Raw genomic sequence first — 11,487 nt, forward strand, 5'->3', positions numbered from 1 at the left:
TAATAGATTTTCATTGGAAAAAATAAAGTGGCTTCAAAAATACAATAAAATAATTGATCTTACCACAGCCAAAGTGGGAATCCTCATAACTCACTAGCATTGGGTAGTATACATTCAAGACTATTGCCTTAGTTGCAGGGCAAAATTAGCCCAAGATTGAATGCTCCCTTGGTTCCAATTCACAAAGCTTCTTAAAACGAAGACCTGAAAAGATATCAAACTATGTCCAAGTAACTTAATTGCACCTAGGAAAAAAGCTCTAAAATATTTACTGTAGGAATAAAAATGTTCAACATTCAAGAAGACAAAATTCACATCATAAATTACCAAGCAAAGAAGAAAAACAACCTATAATAAGGAAAAAATAAATCAAAATTGCCCCAATGCAATGACAGAATTAGCAACCAGAAACATTAATGCAATCATTCTAATTGTCTCCTATACATTTTAAAGCTAGAGGAAAGAATGAACATATTAAGTAGAGGATGGATGATTTTTTTAAAATAATAAATATAAATGCTAAATATACCAGACAGGATTAACAGTAGATATCACAGAGGAAAAAAAATATTTAGCAACAGAAACGTTCAAAAATGAAACATGGAGAGGCAAAAAAACAAAAAGAAGGGAATTATAACATCAGTGAGCTCAGTTCACCCTAGAGAAAAGATAGTGAAAAAATACTTAAGAAATAAAGACTAAAACTTTTTCAAATTTAATAAAAACCTAAGCCAAGAAACTCAGATAAACCTAAGGCATACAAAACATGAAGCAAAGTACACCAAGGCACATCAAAATCAAATTGTTCAAAACCAGTAATAAAGATAAAATATTAAAATCAGAGAAAATAGACATATTACATAAGAACAGCTAAGGGTGATATTAGATCTCTTATCGAAAACAAAGCAAATGAGAAGAGAGCAAGAAATCATCCTTAAAATACTGAAAGAGAAAAAACTGTCAACTTACAATTTTATAAGCAGTGGAAAACTGCTTCAAAGACAAATGTGAAAATCCAGAAAATATTAACATAAAAACTCAAAAACTATACAAATTCAAAGGCTTACATCTCATATCATTTACATGATAGATGATTATAGGTTTCATTTAATGTTAGAAAGAAATGTACCATTTGGCCTCATCTCACTAGGATGTCTAAGAACAAAAATAAACAATTTTAAAATAAAGGTAAAATAATGATCTCTAAAAATAAAGATCTTTAAAAATAAAGATCTCCAAAAATCCTCTTCTCCATAAAAGCAGTAATAATACTGGTATAAACTGTCAAAACCAACTTTTTCAGAACTCTTAAAATTAACCAAAGACTGGCAAAAATTCAGGAAATATTCATTCAAGAAAAATAGCTGAATCTCAAGAATAGCATGAACCTTGTGGCTATTTACCTTTCTCTATTCCCATTCCCCTACTCCCAAGTCTATGGTAGTCTTGAAAACCAACAGAGTTTTTATGTTGAAACCATGGTGAAATCTATGACCTATTAGCCAAAAAAAAAAAAAAAAGGCAGAATCAGGATGGAACTTATCTAAAGGCCAATTCCCAGAAAATAATCATGATTTGACTTGCCTGGAAGTTCCATGGAAAATCCCACTTGAAAAACTATATTTGACATGACTTGAAATTCACCCATTGCAAGCAAAAAATCAGCACCAACTTTTTTTAACATCATGGCTGACTGATACAGTGATAATGACTGGGACAAAGAACAAGATGACCAAAAACTTAAGTCAGAAAGCTTAAGAATGAGCTTCCGTAGGGGAATATTAAAAGTTCTGGGATATTGCTAGAAATTGAGAAGGCTACATGTTTGCTGGGTTGCATGCCTAAGGCTATACACACATTTAAGAAAGACCCAAGAAGACCCTAAGCTCTCATCTCTGGCTGAACTGGAGGAGGTTCAACGCAATCAGAAAGTGAAGGTTAAAGCAGAGCTGTAAACTACATACCTAGGCATTGAATGTACACCACAACAAAGTCTGGAAGATTTATTGGTTTCAAATATCTAAAGAAACCTCTGTCAAATCAAAGGCTGACTAAGCAGCCCAAGCAGACTTCAATGACCACATATGACAAAACATACAGACATTATAAGATAAATTCAGAAAAGTTACTAAACAAATAACAACAAGAAGAACAAATAGCAATAATAAATTCTGGGGAGAGGGTAGAATCTGTTTTCCAGAATTGTCAATACATATGTTTTGAAATACCCAATTTTCAAAAAAATTGCAAGGTATGCAAAGAAATAAGAAAGTATGGCCCATATTCAGAAAAGAAAGGATTATTAGCAATTGCCCCTAAGGAAAAGTCAAGCATGGGATTTATTAGACAAAACCTTAAGTCAACTATTTTAAATATGTTCAAAGAGCTAACATAAACCATAAAAACTAAAGAAAACATAGAAATTCTAGAGTTGAAAAATAGTGACTAGAATGAAAAATTCATATGAGGAATGCAATAGCAGAGTTGAGCTGGCAGAAGAATAAATCAATATTATGGAGATAGGTCAATTATCATTATTCACTCTGAGACAAAGAAAGGAAAAAAAATATAAAATAACAAAAGCCTGAAAGACAAGTAGAACACCATCAATTATACCAACATGTGCATAAAGGAGCTGCAGAAAGAAAAAGAAGCTAAAATAATATTTGAAGAAATAATGGTCCCAAACTTCCCAAATTTTATAGAAAATATTAAACCACAAATCCAAGAAGCCCCAGTGTACTCCAGGTAGGATAAACTCATAGAGACGCATATTGGGGGAAATGATAATCAATCTATCCAAAGATAAGGACTGAATTTTGGGAGCAGCAACAGAGAAGCAACTTATCACATACAAGGGATGCTCAATGAAATTAACAGCTAATTCCTCATCAGAAACCTTGGAGGCTAGAAGGCAGTGGGATTATATATTCAAAGTGCTGAAAGAAAACACTGATAATAACTCTATATCCAACAAAACCATCCTTCAGAAATCAATGAGAAATTAAAACAAAGCTAACAGAATTCATTGCTAGCAGACTTGCTCTGCAAGAAATACTAAAGAGAATTCTTCAGGCAGAAACGAAACTGTACAGTAATTTGAATTCCCATGAAGAAATAAAGAACATTGATACCCATAATTATGTATTTTTTGTTTGTAACTTTTTCTCCTATATTATTAAAAAGCAACAATTAAAAATCTGTGTTAATGGGCATACAAATTTGAAAATGTTATTTCTTTGACAATGATAGCACAAAAGAGGGAGAAAATAGAGCTATGTAGAAGCAGTTTCTGTAAATAAATAAAATCAAGTAGGCATTGATCTATATTTCTGTCTTTATGCCAGTACCATACTGTCTTGATGATTGTGGCTTTGTAGTAGAGCCTGAAGTCCGGCAGGTTAATTCCCCCAGTTCCATTTTTCTTCCTCAAGATTGCTTTGGCTATTTGAGGTTTTTTGTATTTCCATATAAATTGTGAGATTACTTGTTCTAGTTCTGTGAAAAATATCGTTGGTAGCTTGATAGGGATTGCAATGAATGTATAAATTACTTTGGGTAGTATACTCATTTTTACAATATTTATTCTTCCAATCCATGAACATGGTATATTTCTCCATCTATTAGTGTCCTCTTTGATTGCTTTCAGTAGTGTTTTATAGTTTTCTATGTACAAGTCTTTTGTTTCCTTAGGTAGATATATTCCTAAGTATTTAATTCTTTTCGTTGCAACAGTGAATGGAATAGTTTCCTTAATTTCTCTTTCTATTTTCTCATTATTAGTGTATAGGAATGCAAGGGATTTCTGTGTGTTGATTTTATATCCTGCTACATTTGAATCAGTTCTAATGAGGTGGATGAAACTGGAGCCTATTATACAGAGTGAAGTAAGCCAGAAAGAAAAACACCAATACAGTATACTAACGCATATATATGGAATTTAGAAAGATGCAAATGATAACCCTGTATACGAGACAGCAAAAGAGACTCAGATGTATAGAACAGTCTTTGGGACTCTATGGGAGAGGGTGAGGGTGGGATGATTTGGGAGAATGGCATTGAAACACGTATGTTGTCATATGTGAAGCGAATCACTAGTTCAGGGTCGATGCATGTTATAGGACGCTCGGGGCTGGCATGCGGGGATGACCCAGAGGGAGGATAAAGGGAGGAGGGAGGTGGGAGGGGGATTCAGGAGGGGGAACTTATATAAACCCGGGGCAAATTCATGTCAATGTATGGCAAAACCAACCAATATAATATTGTAAAATAATTTGCCTCCAATAAAAAATAAATTAATTACCAAAAAAAAAATCAAGTAGGCATTATTCTAAACCAGAGTATTATTTATTAACATATTTCTTTGAAAGGACAGTGTCTTCAATAAATGGTATTGGAAAAACTGGAAAGCCACATGCAAAAGAATGAAACCACTATCTTATACCACTCACAAAAATTATCTCAAAATTATTAAAGACCCTAAATTACAAAACTCCTAGAAGAGAACATAGGTGGTAAGCTCTTTGACATCATTCTTGGTGATTATTTTTTAAATTTGACATCAAACCAAAGGCAACAAGACCAGAAAAAAACAAGTGAGACTACATCAAATTATAAAGCTTCTGCATGGCAAAAGAACCCATCAACAAAATGAAAAGGCAACCTACCAAATGGGAAAGAATATTTGAAAAATCATATATCTGCAAAGAATTCATACAATTCAATATCAAAAAATTTTTTTAAAATAGGCAGAGGATCCAAATAGACATTTTTTCAAAGACACACAGATGGCTAACATGAAAAGGTGCTCAACATTACTAATCATCATGGAAAGCAAATAGAAACCACAAAGAGATAGCGCTTCATACCCACTAGAATGACTTTTATCAAAAAACACAATAGCAAGTATTGGTGAGGATGTAAAGAAAATGAGTCCCTAATACACTCTTTTGGGAGTTGTAAATTGGTGTAGCCACTGTGAAAAATAGTACAGGGTTCCTCAAAAAAATAAAGTAAAACTATATGATCCAGAAATTCCACTTTTGGGTATTTATCAAAGAAAATTAATACTCTAACTCAAAAAGATATATGCACCCCATAAAGGATTATAGGGATTGTATGTTAACTCTATGCCAGATTAGATAACTTGGGTGAAATGAAGAGACTCCTAGAAAGACATAAACTATAAAAATTGACTCAAAAAGAAAGAGAAATACTAAAAGTAAAGGGAATGAATTAGTAATCAATAGCTTCCAACAAAGAAAGTAAAGGTCTAGAAGGCTTTATGGGTGAATTCTATCAATTAAAAAAATTCTACCAATTAAAGAATAATTAATACCAATCCTTCATAAACTCTTCCGAGAACAAAAGAGAAAGGAATGCTTCCTTACTTATTCTATGAAACCAGTATTAAACTGACACCAAAGCTAAGGACAACACAAGAAAACTATAGACTGGTATCTGTTTTGAATATGGATACAAATATCTTTAACTAATTCCTAGTAAATTGGCCCTTCAGTTCAGTTCAGTTCAGTTCAGTCGCTCAGTTGTGTCAGACTCTTTGCGACCCCATGAATCACAGCATGCCAGGTCTCCCTGTCCATCACCAACTCCCAGAGTTCACTCAAACTCATGTCCATTGGCCCTAGTAAAACATAAAAAGGATCATACCATGATAAAAACATTTAACACATCATGAATATAAGGAATTTCCTCAAATGGTTAAAAAAAAAACTATAAAACACCCTAGTCACATAATACTTACTTGTGAAAGATGGAAAGCTTTTCCCCTAAAATCAGGAACAAAACAAGGATGCCTGCTTTCAGTACTTCTATTCAATGTTATACTGAAAGTTCTGACCAGAGCAATTGAGGGAATAGAAAAAGAATAAAAAGGTACACAAATTGGAAAGGAAGAAGTAAAATTATCTCTCTCTCTAAATGACATGATCTTGTATATAAAAATTTCTAAGCAATCAAAAAAGGAAAAAACTACTAGAGCTAATAAATAAATCCAACAAAATTTCAGGATATAAGACCAATAAACAAAACCAATTGCGTTTCAGTACATAAGTAATGAACAATGTAAAAGAGACATTAATAAAATAATTTCATTTATAATAGCATTAATAATATTTAGGAATAAATATAACCAAAAAGGAGCAAGACCTGTGTGCTGAAAAATACAAAACATTTTTGACAGAAATGAAGAAAACTTAAATAGAAAAACATCTTGTGTTTATGAATTGGAAGATTTAACACTGTTAAGATGGACATATATCCAAAACCTGTCTAAGGATTCAACGAAATCCCCATCAAAATCCCAATGTCCTCCCTTACAAAAATGAAAAAGACAATCCTAAAATTCAAATGCAATTTCAAGGGGGCCTAATAGCCAAAACATTGAAAAAGAACAAAGTTGGAGGGCTCACACTTTTCAGTTTCAAAACTCATAAAAATTACAAAGCTACAATAGTTAAAAGACGGTATTACTGGGATAAAAACAGTAATATAGATTGATTGAATAGCACGGAGAGTCCACAATGTACGTAAACCCATACATATACATTATCTTAACTGATTTCAACAGAGTGCCAAGACGTTTCAATAGAGAAAGAACAGTCTCTTCAATGAACGGTGCTGGTATAATGGAATAGGCAGATGCAAAAGAAGGAAGTTGGACCTTTACTTCATATTATATATAAAATTAACTTGAAATGGATTAAAGATCCAAATAAAAGTTAAAATTATGAAACTTTTCAAAGAAACCATGGGTGTAAACCTTTATGACCTTGGATTTGGCAATAATTTCTTAGATATGACATCAAAAGCACAAGTAACAAAAGAAAAAGTAGATGAACTGGACTTTTTGAAAATGAAATTTTTAGAGGATTAAAAGACACTATCAGGAGAGTGAGAGAATGGGAGAAAATATTTGCAAATTATACAACCAATAAGGGTCTAGAATCCAGAAAATATATTTTTCTAAAAAAAAAACAACCTTAAAACTCAACTACAAAAAAAAACAAAAACAAAATAAAAACAGGCAAAGGACTTGAATGAACATCTCTCCAAAGACATAAATATGACCAACAAACACATGTAAAGATGCTTAGTTATTAAGTAATTAGGGAAATACAAACCAAACCACAATGACATATGACTTCACACCCATTAGGATAGCCACACACACAAAAAGAAAATGGTAAATAGCGTAAGTGGGGATGATACATTGTTGGTAGGAATGTAAAATGGTGTAGCTGCAGTGGAAAGTAGCTTGGAGTTTCCTCAAAAACTCCAACATAGAATTACTGTATGACTCACTTCGAGGTATATACTCAAAAGAACTGTAAACACATGTCCACATAAAAGTTTGAAAACACAAGTTGATAGCAACATTATTCACAATAGCCCAAAGGAGAAATCACCCTAGTGTCCATGAATTGACAAATGGATAAGTGTGGAATATATCAATACAGTAAGTTATTATTCAGTGACAAAAAATGTACTGATATATGGTACTGAGATGAACTTCGAAAACATTATGGAGGTGACAGAAACCAGGACATATATTCCATTTATTTGAAGTTTCCAGAACCGGTAAATTCATAGAAATCTACTTAGTTGGTAGGGGTTGGAAGGAGGGAGGAACAGGGAGTGATTACTTAATGGGTGTGTAGTCTCCAGCTTTGATAAAGACATCCTGGAACCAGACAGTGAGGATGGCTGCATGATATCAAGCACAGTGATGGCTGACTTTATTAACTGCTACTGAATTGTACACTTTAAAATGGTAAAATGGTAAAATTTATGTTATGTGCATCTTACCACAATAAAAAGTAAAACATATACTTAAAAAGTCTAATTCTTTATGAACATTGAGCTATACAAACAATTGTTTCAGATTTTTTAAAAAAAAATTACTTTCAATTTTCTTGTCCCTATCCAGAATCCAAATAGTGAATTGATAGAAAATACTGACTCTGATGGAGAAGGAAATGGCAACCCACTACAGTATTCTTGCCTGGAAAATTCCATGGACAGAGGAACCTGGCAGGCTACACAGTCCATGGGGTCGCAAAGAGTTGGCCACGACTGAGCACATCAGCAGCACTGACTTTGAGGCCCAACAAAGTCCCAGTTCAAGTCAGCTCTGTCACTTACCAACTGTTTAAAATGAGGCAAAACCCCTCTCTTCATGCCTCAGTTTCTTCATCTGCAGACTAGTGAATAATATCAATTATGCAGGGTCCTGAGTAGTGGCAATACCATACATAAGGAATAAAGGAGCTTACTCACTTACCAAGGTGATGATAATAAAAAATAACTGTAATGGATTGAAAGACACTACCAAATCAAAGAAATACCATGAGTCCATAATGATAATCAATTAAAAGAAATTCAGGGAAAAGTGTCACTATTCATAGCTACTTGAATTCCTTACTTTTAAGGTTAGTACTTAAGGGAAAAGAAACATTTACCTCTTTTGAGGAAGAATTACATTTGGGGGTAACCCAGTGATTCTCAGTGGTTATGAAAAACTTTTCAGAAGAATGCTGGACATAAATGTAAAAGGAAAATAGAATTAACAATGAATTTCACAAACTCCAATGCAAAGTTTGATTTGGACAAAAATTAGCAACTAATATTAAAATGATTAGGATTGGATGGTCATACTGTAACCATACAAATTACTTCAGAGTTGCAAGAGGGGCCACAGAAGACCGGAGGCACAGACTATCATCACCCTAACTCAACAGTTATTCTTAACTATATTGATGGTGGGTCAGATGCTGTGTTTTCTGATATTATACAGAAAAATTAGATTAGTAGTTGCCGAGAGTTGACGGGGAAGGATCTGGGTGTTAGGCCACTAAACCAGACAGTTTCTTGGCATGATGAAAATGTTCTAAAACTGATTGTGGTGATGGTTGTACAAACTAGTGAATGTACTAAGAACCAATGAATTACAAATTTTAAATGGGTGATTGTGAATTTTATCTCAATAAAGCTGTTATGTCCCCAAAATATATACAGCTGGATAAGTCATCTTCAATCCAAACAAAATTAAAAATATAGTATCTACAGAGCAAAAAACTGAATTGGAGAAAAATTAGGTATCCAGAATTATCAAACACAACTAAACAATAGAGAGCTTAAAGAAAAAAACACATTAGGGAGAAAAATTACTGAAAAAGTATCTTCTTTCTTTATTTTAGCCAAAAATAAACATTTACATAGTACCAAAATTGTGTGGCACAGTGACCACAAAAGTTCCAATTATTTTAAAATGTTGAAAAAATCACTGCTCCAGCATCATAATATTAAACCAAAATTTTAATAAAAGTGTAGTTTTTAAAATTTCTATGTCTCAGAAGTTAACCTATAACTTCAGCCTTAACTTCAGCCTTAACTTCAGCTAAACAGTGAAGTTAAATACTTGGCTATTTAAGATTCAGCCAAAACGTCTATTTAACTGCCCAATGTCACTTACATGTGGAATGTAAAAAGCGACAACAAACTAGTGAATAAAACAAAAAGAAGCAGAAACCTATAGTTTACTTATGTTCAGATGCTTTATCTCTCTCCATTCTTTCATTTCTTCCTCCCCTTTGCCTTCCACTAAGAACCAGATCAGTAGGAAAACCTAGAATACTTCAACCAAAACAGGATCTCATCTAGCTCCTTAAAGGTATGCCAGAACAGGAGTCATCCCCACCCCATCCTTTGCTGTCATTGTTCAGTCTTTGCTACCCCATGGACTGTAGCCCATCAGGCTTCTCTGTCCATGCAGGAGATGCGGGCTTCATTCCTGGGTTGGGAAAATGCCCTGGAGAAGGAAATGGCAACTCACTCCAGTATTCTTGCCTGGGAAATCTAATGGACAGAGAACCCCATTCTTTGGGTAGGTCTAAAATAAGTCTTGCTGCCATTAGCAAGAAACTCTAAGACTCAGATTCAAACTCAGCGTAAGTGTCTGCCCAAAGATGACAGCCTTGCCCGAGTCCCGCTAAGCATCTGCTGTACCTATGAGTCATCTCCTGGTGGAGATGGGAGCCTCTTTCCTTGCACCCTGACCCCCAGCTGAATCCTGAGGGCTCTCTCCCCAGACAAAGGTTGAACACCTTTCATCTGCTGTCTTATCCCATTCTACCTTCTTCCTCTTATGCCAAGCTCTGGCTGGGGACTCTTCACACAAGACCACCCCCTAGCCCACAGCCACAAAGCTGCACCTTGTGAGTAACACTCTTGAGTGTTTAACACTCAGAGACTCTTGCTGGCAAATCCCAGGGCCAGACTGCACTCTCTGGGGAGTGGCACGGGCTGACTGAGTCCACGATGCCCTCTGAGCCTGTCTTTCCACACCTAGCCCTCCTTGATGGTGCCACACTGGTTGAGGCCGAGGCCTTGAAGGACACTCTCCTGCTGCCTTCAACACTTCTGCCTGGGTGGAGTGAACACAGGTCATCCATATGGGTGGCAGAGTGCCTGGCAGCCTGATTGACACAGAAGTTATCTATGGCTCCAGGGTACCTGGGACTTTTTTCTCAAAAAAAAAAAAAAAAATGTACAGAACTCGACTTCCCTGGTGGTACAGTGGTTGAGAATTCACCTGCAAATGCAAAGGACACAGGTTTGATCTCTGGTCCAGGAAGATTCCACATGCTACAGGGCAGCTAAGCCCCTGCACCATAACTACTGATCCCACGTGCTTCAACTACTGAAGCACGCTCACTTAGAACCTGCGCTTCTCCACAAGAGAAGCCACAGTGATGAGAAGCCACAGCGATGAGAAGCCTGCGTCCCACAAGGAAAGGTGGCCCCCGCTTACTACAACTAGAGAAAACCACCCACGGGCAGCAGTGAAGACCCAGTGCAGCCCCAAATTCTTTAAGTTTTTTAAAAAGTACAGAACTGATATAACATTTCTCTTCAATGAAATCTGTATTCTTTCCCATAATCGTTTTTCCCTTTTTCCCATTTAAGCAGTTAGGTTGTTCTCTTCTCACTGTGTCAGGAAAGGTATATTATAACCAAAACCAGATTTTTTTTTTTTTTAGAAGAAGCCTCTTCTTGGCATAAACATAGATCTGGAAAATTTTTTTATAAAAGCAAATTTCTCCCTAAAGTTCAAAGCTAGCCCTGAAACTTCCAAGAGGCCAAGAGTGCAGTCAGGGTCCACAGACCACCCAGCATCCACTGAAGGAAGAGAGATCTTCCCTTCAACAGCAGCACATCATCCCTCCGCCCAGAGATTGTTCCAAAAGAAAACAAAACTTCCCTGTTCGGGAACTTGACATCCCTCCCCACCCCAGCCACATCAATAAGCGTGGATTAAGCGGAACTACAAAGCATCATTTCCCAGCAAACTGGAGAAGTCTTTGCAGTGCATTCCCAGGAGGAAATCATCATATCTAAAGCATGTTGAATGCTCCTGAGCCCTACACAGTGGCAGCCTCTTTCACTTCTCACAGACCAGTAACTTTC

The sequence above is a fragment of the Moschus berezovskii genome, chromosome 12 (genome assembly GCF_049115385.1).
Source record: "Moschus berezovskii isolate FMDL1 chromosome 12, NW_MosBer_1.0, whole genome shotgun sequence".
In the NCBI taxonomy this organism is placed as follows: Eukaryota; Metazoa; Chordata; class Mammalia; order Artiodactyla; family Moschidae; genus Moschus; species Moschus berezovskii.